The following is a 25,232-nucleotide window of genomic DNA, read 5'->3' on the forward strand; positions in this document are numbered from 1 at the left end:
TATACAACATAAGGGTGGGTGGGAGGGCCCAAGGACAATTCCATCTTGCACCTCTTTTTTCTTTTCTTTTTCTTTGCATCATGTGCTGATTGGGGAGGGTTTTTTTGGAAGGGACATCCTGCGTGACACTGCAGTGCCACTCCTAGATGGGCCCGGTGTTTGTGACGGCCACTAGGGTCGCTAATCTTACTCACACAGTCAGCTACCTCATTGCGCCTCTTTTTTTCTTTGCGTCATGTGCTGTTTGGGGAGGGTTTTTTGGAAGGGACATCCTGCGTGACACTGCAGTGCCACTCCTAGATGGGCCCGGTGTTTGTGTCGGCCACTAGGGTCGCTAATCTTACTCACACAGCTACCTCATTGCGCCTCTTTTTTTCTTTGCGTCATGTGCTGTTTGGGGAGGGTTTTTTGGAAGGGACATCCTGCGTGACACTGCAGTGCCACTCCTAGATGGGCCCGGTGTTTGTGTCGGCCACTAGGGTCGCTTATCTTACTCACACAGCGACCTCGGTGCAAATTTTAGGACTAAAAATAATATTGTGAGGTGTGAGGTATTCAGAATAGACTGAAAATGAGTGTAAATTATGGTTTTTGAGGTTAATAATACTTTGGGATCAAAATGACCCCCAAATTCTATGATTTAAGCTGTTTTTTAGTGTTTTTGGAAAAAAACACCCGAATCCAAAACACACCCGAATCCGACAAAAAAAATTCGGTGAGGTTTTGCCAAAACGCGTTTGAACCCAAAACACGGCCGCGGAACCGAACCCAAAACCAAAACACAAAACCCGAAAAATTTCAGGCGCTCATCTCTAATATATATCTCTTTCAGAACTTTTTGACCTGAAAAATTGCCTTTTCTAACATGAATTTCATATCCAGGAAAAAGTGTCCCCATTTTACACAGTACGACAGGCAAGTGTCCCCATTCCCCATTTTACACATTGCGGCAGACAGGTGACCCCATTTTACACATTGCGGCAGACAGGTGTCCCCATTTTACACATTGCGGCAGGAAAAAGTGTCCCCATTTTACACATTGCGGCAGACAGGTGACCCCATTTTACACATTGCGGCAGACAGGTGTCCCCATTTTACACATTGCGGCAGGAAAAAGTGTCCCCATTTTACACATTGCGGCAGGCACGTGTCCCCATTTTACACAGTACGCTGGCAAGTGTCCCCATTTTACACATTGCGGCAGGAAAAAGTGTCCCCATTTGACACATTGCGGCAGGCACGTGTCCCCATTTTACACAGTACGCTGGCAAGTGTCCCCATTTTACACATTGCGGCAGGAAAGTGTCCCCATTTTACACATTGCGGCAGGAAAAAGTGTCACCATTTTACACATTGCGGCAGGAAAAAGTGTCCCCATTTGACACATTGCGGCAGGCACGTGTCCCCATTTTACACAGTACGCTGGCAAGTGTCCCCATTTTACACATTGCGGCAGGAAAGTGTCCCCATTTTACACATTGCGGCAGGAAAAAGTGTCACCATTTTACACATTGCGGCAGGAAAAAGTGTCCCCATTTTACACATTGCGGCAGGCACAGGTCCCCATTTTACACATTGCGGCAGGAAAAAGTGTCCCCATTTTACACATTGCGGCAGGCACAGGTCCCCATTTTACACATTGCGGCAGGAAAAAGTGTCCCCATTTTACACATTGCGGCAGGCACTGGTCCCCATTTTACACATTGCGGCAGGCACAGGTCCCCATTTTACACAGTACGCTGGCAAGTGTCCCCATTTTACACATTGCGGCAGGCACAGGTCCCCATTTTACACAGTACGCTGGCAAGTGTCCCCATTTTACACATTGCGGCAGGCACAGGTCCCCATTTCACACAGTACGCTGGCAAGTGTCCCCATTTTACACATTGCGGCAGGCACAGGTCCCCATTTTACACATTGCGGCAGGCACAGGTCCCCATTTTACACAGTACGCTGGCAAGTGTCCCCATTTTACACATTGAGGGAGGCACAGGTCCCCATTTTACACAGTACGCTGGCAAGTGTCCCCATTTTACACATTGTGGCAGGAAAAAGTGTCCCCATTTTACACATTGAGGCAGGCACAGGTCCCCATTTTACACATTGCGGCAGGCACAGGTCCCCATTTTACACATTGCGGCAGGACGGTGGTGGAGGGAGAGAGAGAGAGAGGAAGGGAGAGGGGCTGACTTACATTTGAAGCGGTTCTCGCCGCTCTTCAGCCGCCTCTCCCTCCTCGTCCGGTCTGCGCGGCTCCCCCTTCTCCCTCCTCCGGCGGGGTTTCGTGGAATGACGCGTTTGCGCCGTGACGTCACGACGCAATCGCGTCATTCCGCGAAACCCCGCCCCCCGAGCTGGGCACTCGGGAGAAGGGGGTTTCAACGTTATAAAAGTGCCGCGGCGGGTGTTAGGGGGTCTCGGCGCCCCCTCCAATCCGGCGCCCAGGTCGCCTGCCCCCCTAGCCCCCCCCTAGTTTCGGCCCTGCTTTGATCTGCATTAATCACTTCACATTAAAGTGAGTGCATATTATTATTTTCTAGACTAAGAACCACTCCCTTTCTTCATCCAAGGGCGCTGGGACTGACAGAATACAGGAGGTATATTTGTTAGTTATGTTTAAGTAAATGTCTCTAGGTTTTAAAATATAAATAATGCCAATAGTTGTATTCTGTTACATAATAAGATATCTCAAAAATGTTTCTGTCCAAGTGAGACTAGCAGTGTCGGACTGGGGCATGTAGGGCCCACCGGGGGAATGCAGTGGTAGTGGCTCATGTTAAGGGTGTGGCCAGTCTGCTGATGGGGGTGGCCTGCCACCTCATTGGTTTGACTAACCATTAGGGAGTGCAACGTCTGGGCCCCTTCATAAATATATACAGTAAATTCAGCTGCTGCATGCATGATAATGTGCCAGATTAATAACAGCAATGTAGAAAATACACCATAGTCCAGTATAAGGTAACGTGTATAATGTATAATTCAAGTGCACAGTCTGGAACCTGATCCTTAGAGCAGGAGGTGGGGCCCCAGGCATTGGGGCCTACCGGTGGTTTCCCCTGTACTCCTGTGGGACAGTCCAAGCCTGGAGACTAGTAAAAAATGATGCAGCTTTTTCAACAAAAAATGCATTGAAGTATATTTCTTTTCATGAAACTGAATGACATTTGCCTAATATTAATCTTAGTAAGTGTTCTCCATGTTGAGCAATTTCTTGTTTTCCATTAAAGATGAATTTGTTAAGCAGAAGGCATACACATCAGTCTTGAAGTCTGCGGTAACATGTAAGGAATACACAATGATTGGATCATTTCATAGTGCTGTGACTATGGACTGCAAATATGAAGATGAAATCTGATTTTCTGCATGCCTCCCAGTACTTTGAGTTACACCTCTTCCACTTGCTATATAGCAGCATTATGTTCTGTGCACGCCAATATTCTGTTTTATTTAATTGTATGTACTGCTGGGTACTTCATCATTTAGCATAATGTTCTACAAAAAGGCTGCTGGATTACACTGGTTTACATGTTGCATGCTAACATCTGAGGGGTTCTGGAGAATTCAACTCATCAGCATTCCCAGTGTATGAGTAAGGGAGGCAGGTATGCAGTCGTCAGAAGCACGTCTCAACGACTGAAGGCATAGGTAAAATGTGTACAAAATAAGAGAAAAGAAACCTATTGAGGAAGCAATATGTTATCTACTATGGATATAACCGGCTATGTACCAAACAGATCATGTATCCATCAATGTATTGTGGTACTGTATATCTCTTTTGCATTTCATTCAAAATTATTTTTGTGCATACTGTATGAATGTTATTGATAAGGGACCAAGAAGGTTCTATGCTGCCTAGATACAGGGTCGGTTATCAATCACATGTTAGCAGACTGGAGCATGCTATATACACACCATGGAAATGCACAAGTGTCCAAAAGGGTCTTTAGAATAGTGCAGTCCTGTATCATTATTTTATTTTATTATATGATAACAATGTCCACAATGTACAGTCATAAACATGGCAGAAATACAAATGATGCAATGTAACTGCATGCTTTTCCATGGCTTTCATTTATTGCTTCATGGGGGAGAAAAATATACAGGGGGTTATTCAGAGATGCAGCATATTTTACTCTTGCAGCAAAATTTCCGACCATATACTCATATGCTGGAGGCCGCCCAGCACAGAGCAAGACTGTCCAGCATGTGTGGCGGTGCCCCGCGATGCGATCGCAAATCAACTGCGATCACATTGAACAGAGGTTAACCCCTGCCTACCCAGCCTGGCTGCATAGGCAGGGGACCGCCGCCATGTTTCCACACTCAGGAAACACAGGCAACATCATCAACTGGTCCCGACAAGATCTCCTCTCCCCCAATGCCATGTCAATGCCCCTGGATGCCTGTCAGTCACCATGCGATTGCATCCTTCGGGATGTGATTGCATGGTGAAGGGTCATGCCCTATGGCCAGTGCACGTGTGCAGGCCCTCTAAATGCGGCGCAGCAGCTGCATTCAACTCTGAATGAGGGCCACAGTGTGGGGAAAATTTATAATAGAAATGGCAAACAAAGCAAACGAGGGGCAACAAAGGAAGGATAGGACTGTTTCACCTATTTTCTTACTAAGAATTTTAAAAAGAGCTTATTTGAATATGAGCAGGGTCGGACTGGCTCACAGGGGTACAGGGGAAACCACCGGTGGGCCCCACTGCCTGGGGCCCCACTCCTTCCTCTAGGGATCAGGTTCCAGACTGTGCACTTGTATTATACATGGTATGATATGTTGCATTACACTGCACAAGTCTGTTGTGTATTTCAAGCCTCTGTGGGGGTTGGTCACACCCCTTTTGTAGGTTGACCACACCCCTAAGTATGAACCCCTATCATTGCATTCCCCCGGTGGGCCCTTCATGCCCCAGTCCGACACTGAATATGAGTATTGGACAAGTTATAGGCCATAAAGAGCCTTAAGAATTATTTTTAAAAGTCACTTTATTCAATAAAACCGTATACAGCAGTTCTGTCCTGGCAGAGGCGGAACTACCGCCAGTGCAACCAGTGCGTTGCACTGGGGCCCGCCTCTGTTCAGGGGCCCAAAGCATGTAATGAGTCAAACTGACTCATTACATGCCGCTGTGCGCTGCTCGCAGCGCACAGCCGCCCGGAGAGAGGAGAGGAGCAGCGGTACGGGGGAGAAGGAGGAGGAGGGAGGTGGAGGAGGGAGCCGCAGCAGCGCTTTACTACTGGTGGAGGCGCTGCTGCTGCTGCCCCTCTGCTTCACTATAGGCTGTCTTCCGGGAACAGCCTATAGAGAAGCAGAGGGGCAGCAGCAGCAGCGCCTCCACCAATAACACAGCGCTGCTGCGGCTCCCTCCTCCACCTCCCTCCTCCTCCTTCTCTCCAGCCCGGGAATCGTCTGACGCTGCACCAAGGAGCCTGAGCCAGCAGAGAGGGTAAGTATAATTCTTCTTTCTTTCTGTCTCTTTCTTTCTTTTCTTCTTTGTTGGGACTGCCTGCCGCAATGTGTAAAAATGGGGGACTGCCTGCCGCAATGTGTAAAAAGGGGGAATCTGCCTGCCGCTATGTGTAAAAATTGGGAATCTGCCTGCCGCAATGTGTAAAAATGGGGGACTGCCTGCCGCAAAGTGTAAAAATGGGGAATCTGCCTGCCGCAATGTGTAAAAAGGGGGGACTGCCTGCCGCTATGTGTAAAAATGGGGAATCTGCCTGCCGCTATGTGTAAAAAGGGGGAATCTGCCTGCCGTAATGTGTAAAAAGGGGGACGCTGTCTGCCGTAATGTGTAACAAGGGCACACTGTCTGCCGTAATGTGTAAAAAGGGGACGCTGTCTGCCGTAATGTGTAAAAAGTGCACGCTGTCTGCCGTAATGTGTAAAAAGTGCACGCTGTCTGCCGTAATGTGTAAAAAGTGTACGCTGTCTGCCGCTATGTTTAACAAGGGCACGCTGTCTGCCGTCATGTGTAAAAAGTGTACGCTGTCTGCCGCTATGTGTAACAAGGGCACGCTGTCTGCCGTTATGTGTAAAAAGGGGACACTGTCTGCCGTTATGTGTAAAAAGTGCACGCTGTCTGCCGTAATGTGTAAAAAGGGGGACGCTGTCTGCCGTAATGTGTAAAATGGGGACGCTGTCTGCCGTAATGTGTAAAAAGAGGAATCTGTCCGCTGTAAGGTGTAAAAGGGTCTCTTCCTGGTGTAGTGGTGCAACTGTGCGGCGTAATTTGAAGAATGGAGACTACTGTGCACCGTTTTATGAATTGGTATTATTTTGTGGCCACACCCCTTCCCCACGAAGCCACGCCACTATGTATTTTTGCGCGTGCATACGGCGCGCACTGCCCCTGTTTTGCATGCAGGGTTCGGGCTCCGATGCCGTTTCTTGCACACAGTGCTAAAATGTCTAGTTACGGCACTGTTGCTAGGTATCCATTTCTCTGGCCCTGAGCAGGTCCCCCTCACCAGATCCTCTCCAGGGGAGAGGGGGTGGACTTGGATGGGATGTGGGGGGGGGGGGGGGGGGGCAAAGCATTTTGTCGCACCTGGGCCCACCGCTCGCTAGGTCCGCCACTGTGTCCTGGAGTTATATGGAAACCATGATTCTACAATCTGACTTTATCTCCTTTTCCATGTAGATCATAGGTAATCATTACTATTGATACTATTAAACAAATAATATTTCTAATGGCATGAAGAGGAGGTGGTAACAATGAATTCCAATATTTTGCCAACAAATATTTTGCTGCATGTAAAACAAGAAAATCTATTTTGTCGAAACCTCTGAGATAAGAGATAGGTATAAATAGGTGACTTAACCAGGGACTCAAACAGGTATATCCTGTAATCTATACTATAGCACAATTTAGATATACCCTTCTTCTACCCATGGCAGACTGGCCACCAAATAAGATATAAATCCACTCTTTGGTCTTCTTGCAACCACAAAGGGAAAGTAGATGACTTAATCTTATTTATATCTAACAGTTCCATATCCATATCACCTTGCATTTTCATTAACTGTAGTGAATATAGAAGATACTTAACCACCCTCTGTCTAATTTACAACCAAAAGTCTTTCTCTGGGCGGGCGTGGACGGTGCCCTGGTCTCTCCCTGAATCAGTCTCATACTGTATTTCATTACAGGCTACAGTTTAACACATCATTCATAATATATTATATCGAATAGATTGATTTTTTGTTTTTCAGAAGGGAGTAACAAATAATCCTCTCAATAGGGAGTATGAGGTCATAACAGCAGGTCTAGAAGCATAGAATTTGATGGCAGATAAGAACCACTTGGCCCATTTAGTCTACCCATGTACATATACACACTTACACGCTAGGGTCAATTTTGTTGGGAGCCAATTAACCTGCCAGTATATTTTTGGATTGTTGGAGAAAACCGGACAGCCAGGAGGAAATCCTCGCAAGCACAGGGAGAATATACAAACTCCACACAGTTACAGCCATGCTGGGAATCGAATCCTTGACCTCATTGCTGAGAGGCATTAATGCTAACCATTACACCATTTGTATTGCATAATTTTAAATATGCAAAGAGTTTGGGGTGAGAGATATCAGAAAATGCTGCAGAGTTCTTGTAGGGATGAGCAGAAGAGAAACCAATAAGTAAACTTGGATTATTCCAGGATGGATTCAAAAGATCCAAAATAAGAATCAAGAAAGCCATACTTGTACTATCTATTCCAGTCTATACACAGCACAAAGTCCAGATCTAGTCACATAACCTTATGGGGTTACTGCTGACCCGAGGAACCTCAACTATTCTATATCAAACCAGCAAAATTCTATATATGGGACTAATTTAGAAGTGAACGCACAGTCGTGATTGCGCAATTGGACAATGTTTTTGCTACTGTGCATGTGCAAGCATCAGAGCCACACAGTCATGTGCCACGATGCTCCTAGTGTGGATTAGGATGCAAAGTGATAAGTAGTGACAGTTTATGGGAGGTAATGGGGGTGTGGCACATTGCAACTGTTTTGGGCATATTACAGCCAGTGACTGTTTACTTATGCAGTGGTTCTGACGTCTTACCTGTTAAAGGCATTATGAGCATACAGTTGCTCAGAGATCTAATGGTGTGACCGATGATCATCTGATGGTACCTCTTTGTACGCAAGCAGCGGATCTGAGAAGCTGGCTGTGGTCGTCTCTGCACAAAAGAGTGCGACGGTGACATTTGCATATCTTCTCAGATCCACTGCATACAGAGACACAGCAGCGATGCGATTAATGTTCACATTCCCAGGATACCCGGTATAGGGTTGAAGATTTGAAAATCAAAATCTTCAGTGCCCCCCCCTCCTTTCAGGACCCACAGAACTACTCATCATCCTCTGGGAGTTCGGGCGGGTTAACTTGCTGCAGGCGCTGGGCGGCGAGGTGCTGTCCAGGCAGCGCAGCATGACCTCTGACTTCATGTCACACTGCTCTGTGCGCACAACCGGGGCAGGGGGAGCCGGGAGGACGGAGCTGGGCAGCGTATGATCCTCCTGAGGATGCGCAACGCTGCCTGGCATTGAAGGGCCTTTCTATTCCCGAAATCCACAGGATTGGAAGCTCCAATTCCAGCCAATTTTAGGCCTAAATCCCGGGATCCCGCCGATCCCAATACTGGGATTGACCACCCTATCTCTGTCCTATTCTGCCCAGCTTGTTTCTCCCATATCATCGTTAGATTGTAAACTCATTAGAGCAGGGCTCTCAACCCTTTGTATTTCCTACATACTGTAATTATAACTGCACACTGTAATTATGTATTCATGTGAAACTTGTTTGTACTCATGTAACATATTGTCAGATGTATTACTCCTGTTTGGTGCTATGGAACCCTTGTGGTGCCTCATAAATAAACAACAATAATATTAAGTCATTTCATAAAATTGCCATGAAAATAAAATAGAACTTGAATATTTTTACCCTAGGAAATAAAAATAACATAGAAAAATTTGAAAAGATTAGTTGGTTTCTTTGCCAATAATCAAAGCCAATTTTCTAGCCATCAGCTGCTAAAATGTTATAATTGTTTCTATAATAAGCTCCGGATGGCATCTGCCATAAAGTGGAAGTGCCAAGAACCTTATTAGAAGCATTAATATGCCAATTAAAAAAAATTACCAAAATAACAAAATCAAATATGACACTTTCACTAATTTTTTTTATAGTATTTGAATTAAAAATTATTGTAAAAAAAAAAAAAAATTAGGAAAATTATTGTCATGCTAATTTTATTTTGTTTCCTACAGTTAGTTAAAAATAAAACTCTCAGAAATGCCTTAAACAAACTGTTTAGAGGGAAAAAGTTTTGGCGAAGAAAAAGTAAATACAATGTATTTAGCATAAAGATGGCACTTCTATATGCAAACTTCAGCAAAGACACACGGCAAACCTAAACATGTTATTAATGGTTAACCTTTACATTTTATCTGGGGTTTACTTATTTATTTATTACCAGTTATTTATATAGCACACACATATTCCGCAGCACTTTACAGAGAATATTTGCTTATTCACATCAGTCCCTGCCCCAGTGGAGCTTACAATCTATTTTCCCTACCACATGTACACGCACACACATTCACGCTAGGGTTCATTTTGTTGGGATCCAATTAACCTACCAGTATATTTTTGAATTGTGGGAGGAAACTGGAGCACCAGGAGAAAACCTACACAAGTACAGGGAGAATATACAAACTCCACACAGTTAGAGCCATGGTGGGAATCGAACCTAAGACCTCAGTGCCATGAGTCAGTAATGCTAACCATTACACCACCCACACTCCTAATCAATAATGATCATGCAGTTGCAAATATTACATAAGGTAATCCGTTGATTCATAATAAAATGCATTATAAGAGACCTAGGGTTCAATTTGATTAGAGCGTGTAAGTGCAGTTATATGTTGCACTTACAATACCTCTGAACTCATGGCTTTTTGTTCGCAGTCTCATACTGTAGGGCTGCATACATAAAAATTTGAGTCTGGGCAATATCAGGTGGCGTTTATACGCCGCTGCAATGGCAACCTGCTCCCATTGCTGCTAACTCAATAACTCTATAGTTATCTTTCTTTGTAAAAGAGAATAGATCCTGTCCTTTGCAATTAAATATAATACAATTAATAATTAATTATGGTTGAATCTGAACGGGAGAAATATATTGGCACAAAACTACAACATTCTAGAACAGTGGTAGGCAATCCTCCCAGTGCATGCATTCCTGCAACAGTGAACTGTACCAAAAGAAATGCTCGAGTGACAAAGCAAAACAATATGTTTAAATGCTTGATCACTAGCTGATAGCCTGATAGTATCACCAATTGCACATTTGTGTCTGTCAGAACCTCCAACTGGTGAAAAAAACCATCATAAAAGCTGCTAAACACGCTCAAAGTAACATCTTAGTTGCTAAGCCAGCTTAGTATATGGTATCATATGCTATAGTTTAGCAGTTTTTACATCCGTATTGCCAGACCACAAGAATACCATGAACATGGGTATTCTTCTTCTAATATGTCACTCAAGCACACATGTAGCATTATTGCCTGGCATCCTAGACTTTCAGTCTTGAATACTGTATTAGCATACAGAACTATTAGAATCCCCATATACTGAAGCTATGTTTTTGTTTAAGTCTATTAGTATTATAAATCCTTTGCTCACTCACATATGTTCCATGCTTTTCTTCTATGCTATATTATAAACACATAACACATACATATTTCTTTAAATGATATCCATCTATAAGATGCTGATAATGTGTACAAATCTTAGGAACACATATAAAATAATTTCAAGAAGAAAATGAGTTTATTTACATATTTAACCCTATTGATTTACAATGTTTATCAGGGCCTTACAGACGTGAAAAGGTTCATTAACAAACTGCAGGCAATCATCCAACCCAATATACAACACCAGTAATCTTGGTTCTAGTACAAGATTTCTCAGTCATATTTCCACTGTCACCTTCTCTCCTACTGTATATAGCAGGGAATAAAGAGAAGCTAATTAAGCTAGCTGGTTGCATAGCTCATTACTCACCCATGGTGCCCTGAATATTCCATTTTCTTGCATTCTTTTTTCCCCATATCAGCAAGACAAGAAAGACATCTGCCGCTGATTGCAGAGACTGGACATACAAACTGTATTCATTCTATCGGTTCAGCAGTTATATTGCTGTTAGAGTTTAGCAACAGCCTTTTACCGCAGGATTAATCCCAATCTTTCTTCACTCCCTCATCCATTGTCATTCAAAGCCAGAATGCTTGGAACAGCCAATCAGCTCCTGCTTATACTGAGGGCCTGCCTTGTCAGTTAAGACTCTAGGTGGCAGATGGAAGGAAGAAGTGCTTTTGTCCTGGTGGCTGATGGCAAGGTCACAAGCAAGTCACCATCAACTCTCTATTGCAAATGTAATGAACAACACCCAATTGCTGATCAGCTGCTGCAGATAATGCACTTTCATGTCAATACAGAAAAACAATAGCCTTCCCCAAGATACGCTCTCTCGATTTTGAAAATAGGCATTTATTGTCGTGGGAATACTAAATAAAAGGCTGAATGCCAAATAAGTAAAATAAAAAATGCACATACATAATATACAATATAAATAATATACATGTATGAGATACATTTCTATTTCAAACACTGTGATTGAAAGTTTTGTATTATTTATTTATTATTTATTAGCAGTTTCTTATATAGCGCAGCATATTCCGTTGCGCTTTACAATTAGAACAACAGTTATAGAACAAAACAGGGCAAAGACAGACATAGCGGTAGGAAGGCCCTGCTCGCAAGCTTACAATCTATAGGGAAATAGGTATTGATACACAAGGATAGATGCAACCTGTTACATAATGGTTCCCCAGATTGCTAGGTTCTTAGTGGGTTGTATGATATGATCACCCAGCAATGTTGGAAGACAAAATGTGAGGTTATAGGGACTGTGCAGAGGGGATGTAACTGGATAGGGAAGCATTGAAGTTTATGTGTGTGGGTCAGGAATTTGGTAGGCTTGTCTGAAGAGATGAGTTTTCAGGGAACGTTTAAAGGTTTTGGAGTCTAGTGGAGAGTCATATTGTGCGTGGGAGGGCATTCCACAGAGGGGGTGTAGCCCGGATAAAGTCCTGTAATTTTGAGTGGGAACAGGTAATACATCTGGATGAGAGACGCAGATCTTGTGCAGAGCGGAGGGGTCTGGTAGGGAGATATTTTGAGATGAGTGAGGAGATGTATGATGGTGCAGTTTGGTTAATAGCCTTGTATGTAAGTAAAAGTATTTCTCTAACGTCCTAGTAGATGCTGGGGACTCCGTAAGGACCATGGGGAATAGACGGGCTCCGCAGGAGACATGGGCACTTTAACAAAGAATTTAGATTCTGGTGTGCTCTGGCTCCTCCCTCTATGTCCCTCCTCCAGACCTCAGTTTGAATCTGTGCCCGGACGAGCTGGGTGCTGTTCAGTGAGCTCTCCTGAGCTTGCTGTAAGAAAGTATTTTGTTAGGTTTTTTATTTTCAGGGAGCTCTGCTGGCAACAGACTCCCTGCATCGTGGGACTGAGGGGAGAGAAGCAGCCCTACTCTCTGCAGATAGGTCCTGCTTCTTAGGCTACTGGACACCATTAGCTCCAGAGGGATCGTACACAGGATCTCACCCTCGTCGTCCGATCCCAGAGCCGCGCCGCCGTCCCCCTCGCAGAGCCGGAAGACAGAAGCCGGGTGAAAGAAGCAAGAAGACTTCAAAATCTGCGGCAGAAGACTCCAGTCTTCACTGAGGTAGCGCACAGCACTGCAGCTGTGCGCCATTGCTCCCACACACACCCACATACTCCGGTCACTGTAAAAGTGCAGGGCGCAGGCGGGTGGGGGGGGGGGGGGGCGCCCTGGGCAGCAATTTAAGACCTCTTTGGCAAAAGTTTGCATATATACAGTTGGGCACTGTATATATGTATGAGCCCCCGCCAAAAAATTGTATATTAAAGCGGGTCAGAAGCCCGCCACTGAGGGGGCGGGGCTTCTTCCCCAGCACTCACCAGCGCCATTTTTTCTCCACAGCTCCGCTGAGAGGAAGCTCCCCAGGCTCTCCCCTGCAGATACACGGTAGAAGAGGGTAAAAAGAGAGAGGGGGCACATAATTTGGCGCAAAAAGCAATATAACAGCGGCTGCTGGGTTAACATTAAGTTACTGTGTTATTCCTGGGTTATATAGCGCTGGGGTGTGTGCTGGCATACTCTCTCTCTGTCTCTCCAAAGGGCCTTGTGGGGGAACTGTCTTCAAAAAGAGCAAACCCTGTGTGTGTGGTGTGTCGGTACGCTAGTGTCGACATGTTTGACGAGGAAGGCTATGTGGAAACAGAGCGGGAGCAAATGAAAGTGGTGTCTCCGCCGACGGCGCCGACACCTGATTGGATGGATATGTGGAAGGTTTTAAATGATAATGTTAATTCCTTGCATAAAAGGTTGGATAAAGCAGAAGCCTTAGGACAGTCAGGGTCTCAGCCCGTGCCTGATCCTACGTCGCAGAGGCCGTCAGGGTCTCAGAAGCGCCCACTATCCCAAATTGTTGACACTGATACCGACATGGATTCTGACTCCAGTGTCGATTATGATGATGCCTAAATTGGCTAAATCCATCCGTTATATGATTATAGCAATTAAGGATGTGTTGCGCATCACAGAGGAAACCCCAGTCCCTGACAAGAGGGTTCATATGTATGGGGAAAAAAGGCAGGAGGTGACCTTCCCCCCTTCACACGAGCTAAATGAGTTATGTGAAAAGGCTTGGGAATCTCCAGATAAAAAACTGCAGATTTCCAAACGGATGCTTATGGCGTATCCTTTCCCGCCAACGGACAGGTTACGCTGGGAATCCTCTCCTAGGGTGGACAAAGCTTTAACACGCTTATCAAAGAGGGTAGCCCTGCCGTCACAGGATACGGCCACCCTGAAAGATGCTGCGGATAGAAAGCAAGAGGGTACCCTGAAGTCCATTTATACACATTCAGGTACCTTACTAAGGCTGGCAATTGCGTCGGCCTGGGTGTGTAGTGCTGTAGCAGCATGGACGGATACCTTATCTGAGGAACTGGACACCTTAGACAAGGAAACTATATTAATGACCCTGGGGCATATAAAAGACGCTGTCCTATATATGAGAGATGCTCAAAGAGACATTAGTCTACTGGGCTCTAGAATAAATGCTATGTCGATTTCTGCCAGAAGGGTCCTGTGGACTCGGCAATGGACAGGTGATGCCGACTCAAAAAGGCACATGGAGTTTTACCTTACAAGGGTGAGGGATTGTTTGGGGAGGGTCTCTCGGACCTGGTCTCCACAGCTACTGCTGGAAAGTCAAATTTTTTCCAATATGTTTCCTCACAACCTAAGAAAGCACCGTATTACCAAATGCAGTCCTTTTGATCACAAAAAGGCAAGAAAGTCCGAGGTGCGTCCTTTCTTGCCAGAGGCAGGGGCAGAGGAAGGAAGCTGCGCAACGCAGCTAGTTCCCAGGAACAGAAGTCCTCCCCGGCTTCCACTAAATCCACCGCATGACGCTGGGGCTCCACAGGCGGAGCTAGGCCCGGTGGGGGCGCGTCTCCGAAATTTCAGCCACAAGTGGGTTCACTCCCAGTTGGATCCCTGGGCAATAGAGATTGTGTCTCAGGGATACAAGCTGGAATTCGAAGAGATGCCCCCTCACCGTTACCTCAAATCGGCCCTGCCAGCTTCCCCCTTGGTACTCCTGCGGAAGCAAGGGGTCTCAATTATCCCATACTTGGACGATCTCCTCATAAAAGCGAGGTCAAGAGAGCAGTTGCTGATCAGCGTAACATGCACTCTGGAAGTGTTACAACAACACTGCTGGATTCTGAATATTCCAAAGTCGCAGTTGATTCCTACGACTCGTCTGCCTTTCCTGGGCATGATTCTGGACACAGACCAGAAGAGGGTTTATCTCCCGATGGAGAAGGCTCAGGAACTCATGACACTGGTCAGAGACCCATTAAAACCAAAACAGGTGTCGGTGCATCACTGCACGCGAGTCCTGGGAAAGATGGTGGCATCATACAAGGCCATTCCTTCGGCAGGTTCCATGCGAGGACCTTTCAATGGGATCTACTGGACAAGTGGTCCAGATCACATCTTCAGATGCATCGGTTAATCACCCTATCCCCCAGGGCCAGGGTGTCTCTCCTGTGGTGGCTGCAGAGTGCTCACCTTCTCGAAGGTCGCAGATTCGGCATTCAGGACTGGGTCCTGGTGACCACGGATGCAAGCCTCCGAGGGTGGGGGGCAGTCACACAGGGAAGAAATTTCCAAGGTCTGTGGTCAAGTCAGGAGACTTGCCTTCACATCAACATCCTGGAACTAAGGGCCATATACAACGCCCTACGTCAAGCGGAGTCCCTACTTCGCGACCAACCGGTTCTGATTCAGTCAGACAACATCACCGCAGTGGCTCATGTGAACCGCCAAGGCGGCACAAGGAGCAAGGTGGCAATGGTAGAAGCCACCAGAATTCTTCGCTGGGCGGAGAATCACGTAAGCGCACTGTCAGCAGTGTTCATTCCGGGAGTGGACAACTGGGAAGCAGACTTCCTCAGCAGGCACGACCTCCACCCGGGAGAGTGGGGACTTCATCAAGAAGTCTTCACGCAGGTTGTAAGTCGGTGGGAACTGCCACAGGTGGACATGATGGCTTCCCGCCTCAACAAAAAGCTAAAGAGGTATTGCGCCAGGTCAAGAGACCCTCAGGCGATAGCTGTAGACGCCCTGGTGACACCGTGGGTGGTCTAGTCGGTCTATGTATTTCCTCCTCTTCCTCTCATACACAAGGTGCTGAGAATCATAAGAAAAAGAGTGAGAACAATAGTCATTGTTCCGGATTGGCCAAGAAGGACTTGGTATCCAGATCTGCAAGTAATGCTCACAGAGGACCCGTGGCCTCTACCTCTAAGACAGGACTTGTTGCAACAGGGGCCCTGTCTGTTCCAAGACTTACCGCGGCTGTGTTTGATGGCATGGCGGTTGAACGCCGGATCCTAGCAGAAAAAGGCATTCCGGATGAGGTTATTCCTACGCTGATAAAGGCTAGGAAGGACGTGACGGCTCAACATTATCACCGTATATGGCGAAAATATGTGGCTTGGTGTGAGGCCAGGAATGCCCCTACGGAGGAATTCCAGCTGGGCCGTTTCCTTCACTTCCTACAGTCGGGAGTGACTTTGGGCCTAAAATTGGGTTCCATTAAGGTCCAGATTTCAGCCCTATCCATTTTCTTTCAAAAAGAACTGGCTTCTCTGCCTGAAGTTCAGACGTTTGTAAAGGGAGTACTGCATATTCAGCCCCCTTTTGTGCCTCCAGTGGCACCTTGGGATCTTAACGTGGTGTTGAGTTTCCTGAAATCACACTGGTTTGAACCACTCAAAACGGTGGAATTGAAATATCTCACGTGGAAGGTGGTCATGCTACTAGCCTTGGCTTTGGCTAGGCGTGTGTCAGAATTGGCGGCTTTGTCACATAAAAGTTTGTCCATGCTTTTCCATGGTTTTCCATGCGGATAGAGCAGAATTGCAGACCCGACCACAATTTCTGCTGAAAGTGGTTTCATCCTTTCTTATAAACCAACCTATTGTGGTGCCTGTGGCTACTACTGACTTGGAGGATTCCGAGTTACTTGATGTGGTCAGGGCTTTGAAGGTTTATGTAGCCAGAACGGCTAGGGTCAGGAAAACAGAATCTTTGTTTATCCTGTATGCTTCCAACAAGCTTGGGGCGCCTGCTTCAAAGCAAACTATTGCTCGCTGGATCTGTAACACGATTCAGCAGGCTCATTCTGCGGCTGGGTTGCTGCTGCCTAAATCAGTTAAGGCCCATTCCACAAGGAAGGTGGGCTCTTCTTGGGCGGCTGCCCGAGGGGTCTTGGCATTACAGCTTTGCCGAGCGGCTACTTGGTCAGGTTCAAACACCTTTGCAAAGTTCTACAAGTTTGATACCCTGGCTGAGGAGGACCTTGTGTTTGCTCAATCGGTGCTGCAGAGTCATCCGCACTCTCCCGCCCGTTTGGGAGCTTTGGTATAATCCCCATGGTCCTTACGGAGTCCCCAGCATCCACTAGGACGTTAGAGAAAATAAGATTTTACTTACCGGTAAATCTATTTCTCGTAGTCCGTAGTCGATGCTGGGCGCCCGTCCCAAGTGCGGACTTCTTCTGCAATGCTTGTATATAGTTATTGCTTAAATAAGGGTTATGTTATAGTTGCATCAGGGTTGAACTGATGCTCTGTTGTTGTTCATATTGTTAACTGGGTAAGTTTATCACAAGTTATATGGTGTGATTGGTGTGGCTGGTATGAGTCTTGCCCTGGATTTCCAAAATCCTTTCCTTGTACTGTCAGCTCTTCCGGGCACAGTTTCTCTAACTGAGGTCTGGAGGAGGGACATAGAGGGAGGAGCCAGAGCACACCAGAATCTAAATTCTTTCTTAAAGTGCCCATGTCTCCTGCGGAGCCCGTCTATTCCCCATAATCCTTACGGAGTCCCCAGCATCCACTACGGACTACGAGAAATAGATTTACCGGTAAGTAAAATCTTATTTTTATATTTGACACGGTAGAATACCGGTAACCAATGGAGGGACTGACAGAGCGGATCAGCAGACGAAGAACGTCTGGCGAGGAAAATTAGCTTCGCAGCTGCATTTAAAATGGATTGAAGTGGTGAGAGCCTATGTTTGGGAAGACCAGAAAGGAGACTAAGGAGACAGTGTCTTGTGTAAGATAAGGGCGTATTTTGGATATGTTTTTAAGGTGCATGTAACATGATTTAGAGACAGATTGAATGTGTGGAACAAACGACATTTCAGAGTCAAGGATGACACCTAGGCAGCGAGCTTGTGGGGTAGGGTGGATAGTTGCATTGTCAACAGTTATGGCAATATCAGGTTGGTAACTACCCTTAGCTGGTGGGAAAATAATTAATTTTGTTTTGGAAATGTTGAGTTTGAGATGGCGAGATGACATCCAAGATGAAATGGCAGACAGACAGTTATTGAAATATATATATTTTTTTATCAGTGTCTCTCTACAGGGCTGGATCACCTGGTGATGGGCAATACTCAGTCCTACTGCAGTGTGTGGCGCTCCGAACCCTGATCTGTGGCCACCAGCTCCTTACTGCATTATTGGCACATGTTTGTTATATAAACAAATAACAAGTGGCGCTTGACGATCAGAAAGTTGAAAACATTTATTTGTGTAAAATATATCTAAAAAAGTTACAACAACCTCCCGGGGGTAAGAAACAATATTAAAATATCACAATAATATAAATATGTACTGTATTGTAGCTCCTTATTCAAATTGTAATAAAAACATCAGTAGTGAATATTCTTATTTGCATACGATTAATTATTAATTATTATTAACACCTGGAAGGTCATTAAGCGTACTGGGTTCAATATGTGCACAAAAATATAAGAAACTGATAAATAATTATTCTAAACAAGGATCACTCACGGCTGTGTGCTATTTAGAGTTGCGTATGTCACAAATTCATGGCAGTGAGCGGCTGGTGTAGAAAATTTAATTTTTATGCACAATTGCCGCTGGGCAGGAGCTTCTTCGGTCCCTGCTCCCTGGTGCCGTCTCGTTGACTGGACAGAGACACACACCAGAGCCTCAGCGGGTGCAATTGATGCCGCGCCGTGCGGGGAGTCCTGATGAGCCGTCCCCACCAATCCACACCACCTCCGGTACCTCCGTGCTTTCAAACGGAGGCTGTAAGCTGGCAATTCCGGGGTTGCTGAGAAGATAGGCTCTGATGTACCTGGCCAGCAAACTGCCCGTCTTAGGTATAACAGACACCCGGTGTGAACTTCGTGCACCGGTCTGCGCCGGGCCAGGGGGGAACGGCACCTGTGACTACTACCGCCTCAACTTGAAGTAGACGGCTGGGGCTGTAGTGGTAATGGTTGCAGTGCAAATGTTCCTGACTGCAGTGGTTGAAACCGGGCTCCCATCCCAGGTATCTGCCTTTCGAAAAAGACACTCTGCTGGTGTTGAAACGCATTAAGGATACAGGCTTTGCATCTCAAGGATCAACACCGCTGTTTGCTTTTTATTCACATACAACCGTGCATGGGAGCCCGGTTTCAACCACTGCAGTCAGGAACATTTGCACTGCAACCATTACCACTACAGCCCCAGCCGTCTACTTCAAGTTGAGGCGGTAGTAGTCACAGGTGCCGTTCCCCCCTGGCCCGGCGCAGACCGGTGCACGAAGTTCACACCGGGTGTCTGTTATACCTAAGACGGGCAGTTTGCTGGCCGGGTACATCAGAGCCTATCTTCTCAGCAACCCCGGAATTGCCAGCTTACAGCCTCCGTTTGAAAGCACGGAGGTACCGGAGGTGGTGTGGATTGGTGGGGACGGCTCATCAGGACTCCCCGCGCGGCGCGGCATCAATTGCACCCGCTGAGGCTCTGGTGTGTGTCTCTGTCCAGTCAACGAGACGGCACCAGGGAGCAGGGACCGAAGAAGCTCCTGCCCAGCGGCAATTGTGCATAAAAATTCAATTTTCTACACCAGCCGCTCACTGCCATGAATTTGTGACATACGCAACTCTAAATAGCACACAGCCGTGAGTGATCCTTGTTTAGAATAATTATTTATCAGTTTCTTATATTTTTGTGCACATATTGAACCCAGTACGCTTAATGACCTTCCAGGTGTTAATAATAATTAATAATTAATCGTATGCAAATAAGAATATTCACTACTGATGTTTTTATTACAATTTGAATACGGAGCTACAATACAGTACATATTTATATTATTGTGATATTTTAATATTGTTTCTTACCCCCGGGAGGTTGTTGTAACTTTTTTATATATATTTTACACAAATAAATGTTTTCAACTTTCTGATCGTCAAGCGCCACTTGTTATTTGTTTATATAGTTTTGTTTTAAGGGACTGGCAATTCCCTTCTTCAAGAGGCTGCTGACAATCCTAGTGCAGTGCTACTCACCTGAGCGCATAGCTTTTTCTCTTTTTTACATGTTTGTTATAGCTTGTAACACTTGGTAAAATGCCTGCTCATGTTATTACAGGCAGATGTTTCTTCAATTAATGTATTATTTTAATTTCTTACTGAGATTAATGGTAATGTGCAGAATCTTTGAGAGTTATAGGGCCCAATAGCCTGGGGAGCCTTCCAGTCTGTACTTTTGTTTATATTATTTGTTAAGAGACACATTTGTTCTGAGTGGCTGAATTTACCCCAAGACGTTGGGGTAAATTTGATAACCTGAAGTGTCTACTTTAATTGCAAAGAATCGGTTTTGATGGTCATTTTAAACCTCACTTGATGCCCATCATTTTTAACTTCTTATCTTGTATACAAACCGGTAATAATCTGCCTTAAAACCACTGCAGTTTTCAAGCACAGCACATATCCCTCAGACCTGAGCATGTTTTTCTGTAAAAACAAAACAGTGTGTTGGTCCCCCCAAATTCATATCCTCACCTGATAGTGAAAAGATTAGCATAGCATACCCCAATTCCTCACTAAACGGTAATTGGCTGAACCAGCCAGGGTTGATGACACCATAGCAGGGAGAAATGCAGCATGCGGTCACCCTGCCATAATGTCAACAAGCCCCAGATTGGTCATCTCATCTCCCACATCTAACTATCTCCCATGATTATGTCTTCTTCACCACACTCTCCCATCTGTTCCTACTTACCCTCTTCTTCTACTACTTTAGAATGCATATGAAACTACAGTAAAGGATGCTGTATATGATGTATTAATGAATTAGGGTTATGAGCTGTTTCATTGTGTAGACTAAGGGGGATATTTAATAAACATAATTATCTAAAAAAAGAGAGATAAATCTCTCTTTTCCAGTGGCAGTTGCAGAGCAGTCCAAAATTCAAATACGGAAGCCACACCAACTGCCATCCCAAGCATTGACAAAACATCACCAGCCAAGACTCACTGGCAGTTGTTGTGGCTCCCCTATTTGAATTTTGGACTGTGCTGCAACTGCTAACTAGTCGGCAGTTATCCAAGTTCCCACATCTGGGGATCACCTTGTAAAAGATATATGACTATCCCCACTAACTTTTGTTCTGAGCCCGAAGAGAAGAATCTTAAATGAAGATATAGTTTACAGTACCACTCTATAACGGAAAAACAGTTTACGAATTCCTGAAAAATGTCATTTGTAAATCCTATGTCACCTCCTCTTGGGCATCTGCTTGCTGAGTGTTTGCTGCCTGCTATGACCTTGAAATGTTTAAACTTTATTCTGCTTGTTTCCAGCCCTTGACCTAGGCATTTACTATTGGATCTGATTGATTATTACCTGCATGGGGACTTAAAAGTCTAGTACTATATGCTATCTGTACTCATTTATTATTGGTGGAGATTTTCAATATTATTATATGTAGCTAGATTTCACCAACGGTGTGTTTTCTAATATAGAGGCTTAAGGATAATATCTGAGTACTTCCACCGACATTTAAGCTCAAGTAAGAAAACTGTACCATATATGGAACATGGTCAGCAGCAGTGTTAAGGGAATGCTAGCAGGACAACCGTCCGGGGCGCTGCGGCCTGTGGGTGCGGCCACAGTCAACCTGCCGGCATCCGCCCTTGCTGCCATATTTTCTAACCTCTACAAGTACAAACATTGCCAAAAGTCGCCTCCTTAGCTGCTGCCCTTGAGAGCTGTCTAGACGCCTGTAAACAGCATGCCTCCAGCAATTACATTGGCTTTCATTACAACTGTACTGCAATACCAATGTCACTCAAAGCCATTACTTTTTTCCGCTTCTTGAATGCGCTGGCCAGCTGCAGGTAGCTGCTTTCAGCATCTGGCAACAAGCGTACCGGTTCACTGGCTCTGCCTGTGAATATACCGCACACAACCTGACAGCTGGCTTGGGAAACCAGCTGTACATACTGGAATTCGCAGGTTCTTCTGCTACACAAGAACTTCGGGCAGTGACAGAGAATAGGCAAGCTGTCGATCCACGGAGTGCAGTCTTGGTTAGTAAGTGCTGCAGCACTACTTCATACTAATATACTTTGCTCCAGTGGGTATAGGCAAATGGCACCTCCCTCCCTCTCCCCCTGTAAAATGTTTCCACCCTCCCTACGGAGGGTGCGGTAATTGCGGGGCTGCTGCAATACACAGCAGCCCCACAATTATTTTCTTAATATCTTCTTTATTTTTTTATGATGTCCCCCAATCAGGCCCCCTCCCCACGTTTCCTTTGGTGCCCTGAGTGCCACAAAGTCTAAAACCAGCCCTGGTCAGCAGCAACAAGGAGGACAGGTTACTATACTGAAGCAGGAACTATCACCATTATACTGTAGGTGAACCATGAAGCACCAGGAAAGCTATTAAAACTTGCCTGTGCCAACAGATTGAGCAAAGTCCTTCCTACCGGGAAGAGAGAGGTAGACCTGATAAGAGGGAAAACCATGACAACCAACGCTATGGCGGAACAGAAAATTATATCAGTGTGTAAAGTCCTGGAGTATATTAAGGGTCTGCTGCTATAGTGCGAGACCCAATGCTCTTTCTATCACAGTGAAATACTGACTATGTGACTCACTCATTTTTTTTTATAAAAACCTTAAGACATCACTGCATTTTTGAAGAATATGTCCGCATTTCTATTTTCTATTAATTTTGTATTGTTATGTATACATAAAGATCCTGCAACAGTTATTTTCTTTGGCCTGCTTGTAGCAAGTGGTTGCAATGCTTTCTTACTTAACATTCTCTGCTTGTAGCACTTGTCTATTCTCCTCAGCCGGCGATCAAACGGGTTGCAGTTATGTGACCGGTGGTCAGGAGACCGCCGGTCACAATACTGGACCCTACATCCTGCCCGCTCACAATCCCAATGGTCGGCATGCCATAGAGTGGGAATAGAACCTGTGGCGAGTGCAGCGAGCCACCGAGCCCACTGCGTGGCAGCCCCATTTTCTAGGTATTGCTAGGCTATGTTTCCCCGCTTAAAATATTAAAATGTTTATGATGGGTCAACTGTATGATATTATGGGGCAAATGTATGAAGCAGTGATAAGAGTGGAGAAGTGAGCCAGTGGAGAAGTTGGCTTGGCAACGAATATATAAATACTAGGTGATTCATTGCGCCCTACGGGTGCTCTTCACACAGTCGCAAGGGGCTACGCCCCCTTAACCCTTACACGCCCTTGGGGGCGTAGGCCCTTGCGATGGCGTGAACAGCGCATGCAGGGCACGATGAATCACCTAGTAGGTGCTGTGGTTGGGGGAGTGGCGGGTGCGAGGGAGACGTGGAGGGGGAGGGGGACCGGAGGTCCCATGGGTGGGGGAGGGGAGGTTGCAGGAGTGCACGCGGGGGGGGGGGGGGGCGTGTGTGGTGGTGCCGGGGGGAGGTGTTGGGGTGGTGGGGGAAGGGGGTCCTGAGCCACTGCGGGTGGGGGAGGGGCGGTTTCCTGTGAGCTGCAGATGGGGAGGGGAGGTTGTGGGGTTGCCGCGGGTGGGGGAGGGGTGGTTGTGGGGGTGCCATGGGTGGGGGAAGTGCGGTTGGCGGGGTGCCACGGGTGAGGAAGGTGGTCCGGATCCACCGTGGGTGGGGGAGGGGCAGTTGCAAGGGTGTTGCGAGTTTTGGAGGGGCGGGTGCGGTGGTGCTGCAGGTGGTGGAGGGGCGGGTGTGGGGGTTCCATATGCAGTATATAAGTATGTATATCGTGGGAGAGACTCTGTATATGCTGCGGCCTGAGGGGTGGGGGTTGGGAGGTGTTGTGCTTGGGGGATTTGTGGTTGCAGTGGACAGGGGGATAGGGAGGGTGACTAGAGGTGCCATGGGTGTGGGAGGGCCAGATCAAGTGGTTGGGTGGATGGGGGAGGGTTTTGGGAGGTGATGTGTGCACGGTAGGGGCGGTGGGGGGGTCATGGGGCAGTTATGGTGCTCTCTTGGTCGGTGTCAGGCCTCTGGTTTTGTCTGTCCTCGGAGGGGGCACTAGTGGGTCAGTGTTGGTGCGATGTACAAAGCGTGGAGGCAATATAAAAGTCCTGCGCTTATGCGCTGATGTTTATTAGCACAGAGGTCACAGAGCAAATTATATAACAGTGAATAATAACTTAGAACCGGCAATGAAGCAAATTATGATTGATAACTGAATCCAAGAAATAACTGAAAGTCTTTAGCAACAGAATATAAAGTAACTTGGTAATTGAATGCAAATTAATTGGTAAACAGAACTCCGGTAATACTTGAGAAGCACACAGTCTCTGTATGACACAATACGGAATAAGCTGGTAACTGAATGCAAATGGATTTGTAAACAGAACTTCGGTATTATTTGGAAATACACAGTCTCTGTATAACACAAGCAGGGCCGGTTCAAGGGCGCAGAGCGCCCCGGGCAGGAAAGGGGCGTGGCCTAATACAGGGGGCGTGGTGAGTCACGCCCCCTGTACATTGAAAGCGCCGCTTGAATGCTGAGCGGTGCGCGATGACGTCATCGCGCACCGCACAGCAAAAGGTCCTCTCCACGAAGAGAAACTAGACGCTATGCGTCTAGTTCCCTTCGTGGAGAGGACCTTTGCTGTGCGGTGCGCGATGATGTCATCGCGCACCGCTCAGCAGTTACTCTCCATGAAGGGAAACTAGACGCATAGCGTCTAGTTCCCTTCACAGGAGGCGCCGGGGACGGCAGCGGGCAGCGGAGGCGGACGGGGGACACAGCGGGCAGCAGTGGCGGATCTTGCCACGGTGCGGCGCCCTCCGGATGGCGCCAGCGCCCTCCGGAAGGCGGCGCCCCGGGCAAAAGTCCTGCTTGCCCGTGGCAAGAACCGCCACTGAACACAAGCCCTTATGGCCACGCAAGGCCCAAGCAGGAGACAGTCCCAATACAACAAGTTTCGTTTAACTGTTGAAATGCACAGGTTGATATATAGATAACGAAGTGCACAGGTAAAGCAATGAAGTGAACACCTGAGGAGAGTCTCTTACTGCTGATGAGCTGTGGCAGGCTTTGGCTGAAATTCGGAGTAAGCAGGAGAACTGCAGCGTGATGAATGGAACGATGAAAGTAACCACGGTGAATCGCTGGAAACAGGAACACAGGAACCAGGAGAACTAGACACACCATGGCCCCCATTCCGAGTTGTTCGC

At 46.4% G+C, this 25,232-nt stretch overlaps 1 protein-coding gene across 3 annotated transcripts in view; it reads right to left on the reverse strand.

The window, feature by feature from the left end:
• Nucleotides 1-25,232, reverse strand: part of PSD (pleckstrin and Sec7 domain containing) — a 747,912-nt gene that overhangs the window by 609,847 nt on the left and 112,833 nt on the right. Inside the window, exon 1 of one of the 3 annotated variants that reach the window (XM_063961402.1) lies at nucleotides 11,087-11,256. The exons of the other annotated variants lie outside the window; for them this stretch is intronic. The gene's annotated coding sequence lies outside the window, so the exon portion shown is untranslated. Of the gene's footprint in view, nucleotides 1-11,086; nucleotides 11,257-25,232 lie in introns of those variants that run through there. 3 annotated transcript variants of the gene reach the window in all.

The sequence above is a fragment of the Pseudophryne corroboree genome, chromosome 3, assembly GCF_028390025.1.
Source record: "Pseudophryne corroboree isolate aPseCor3 chromosome 3, aPseCor3.hap2, whole genome shotgun sequence".
Classification (NCBI taxonomy): Eukaryota; Metazoa; Chordata; class Amphibia; order Anura; family Myobatrachidae; genus Pseudophryne; species Pseudophryne corroboree.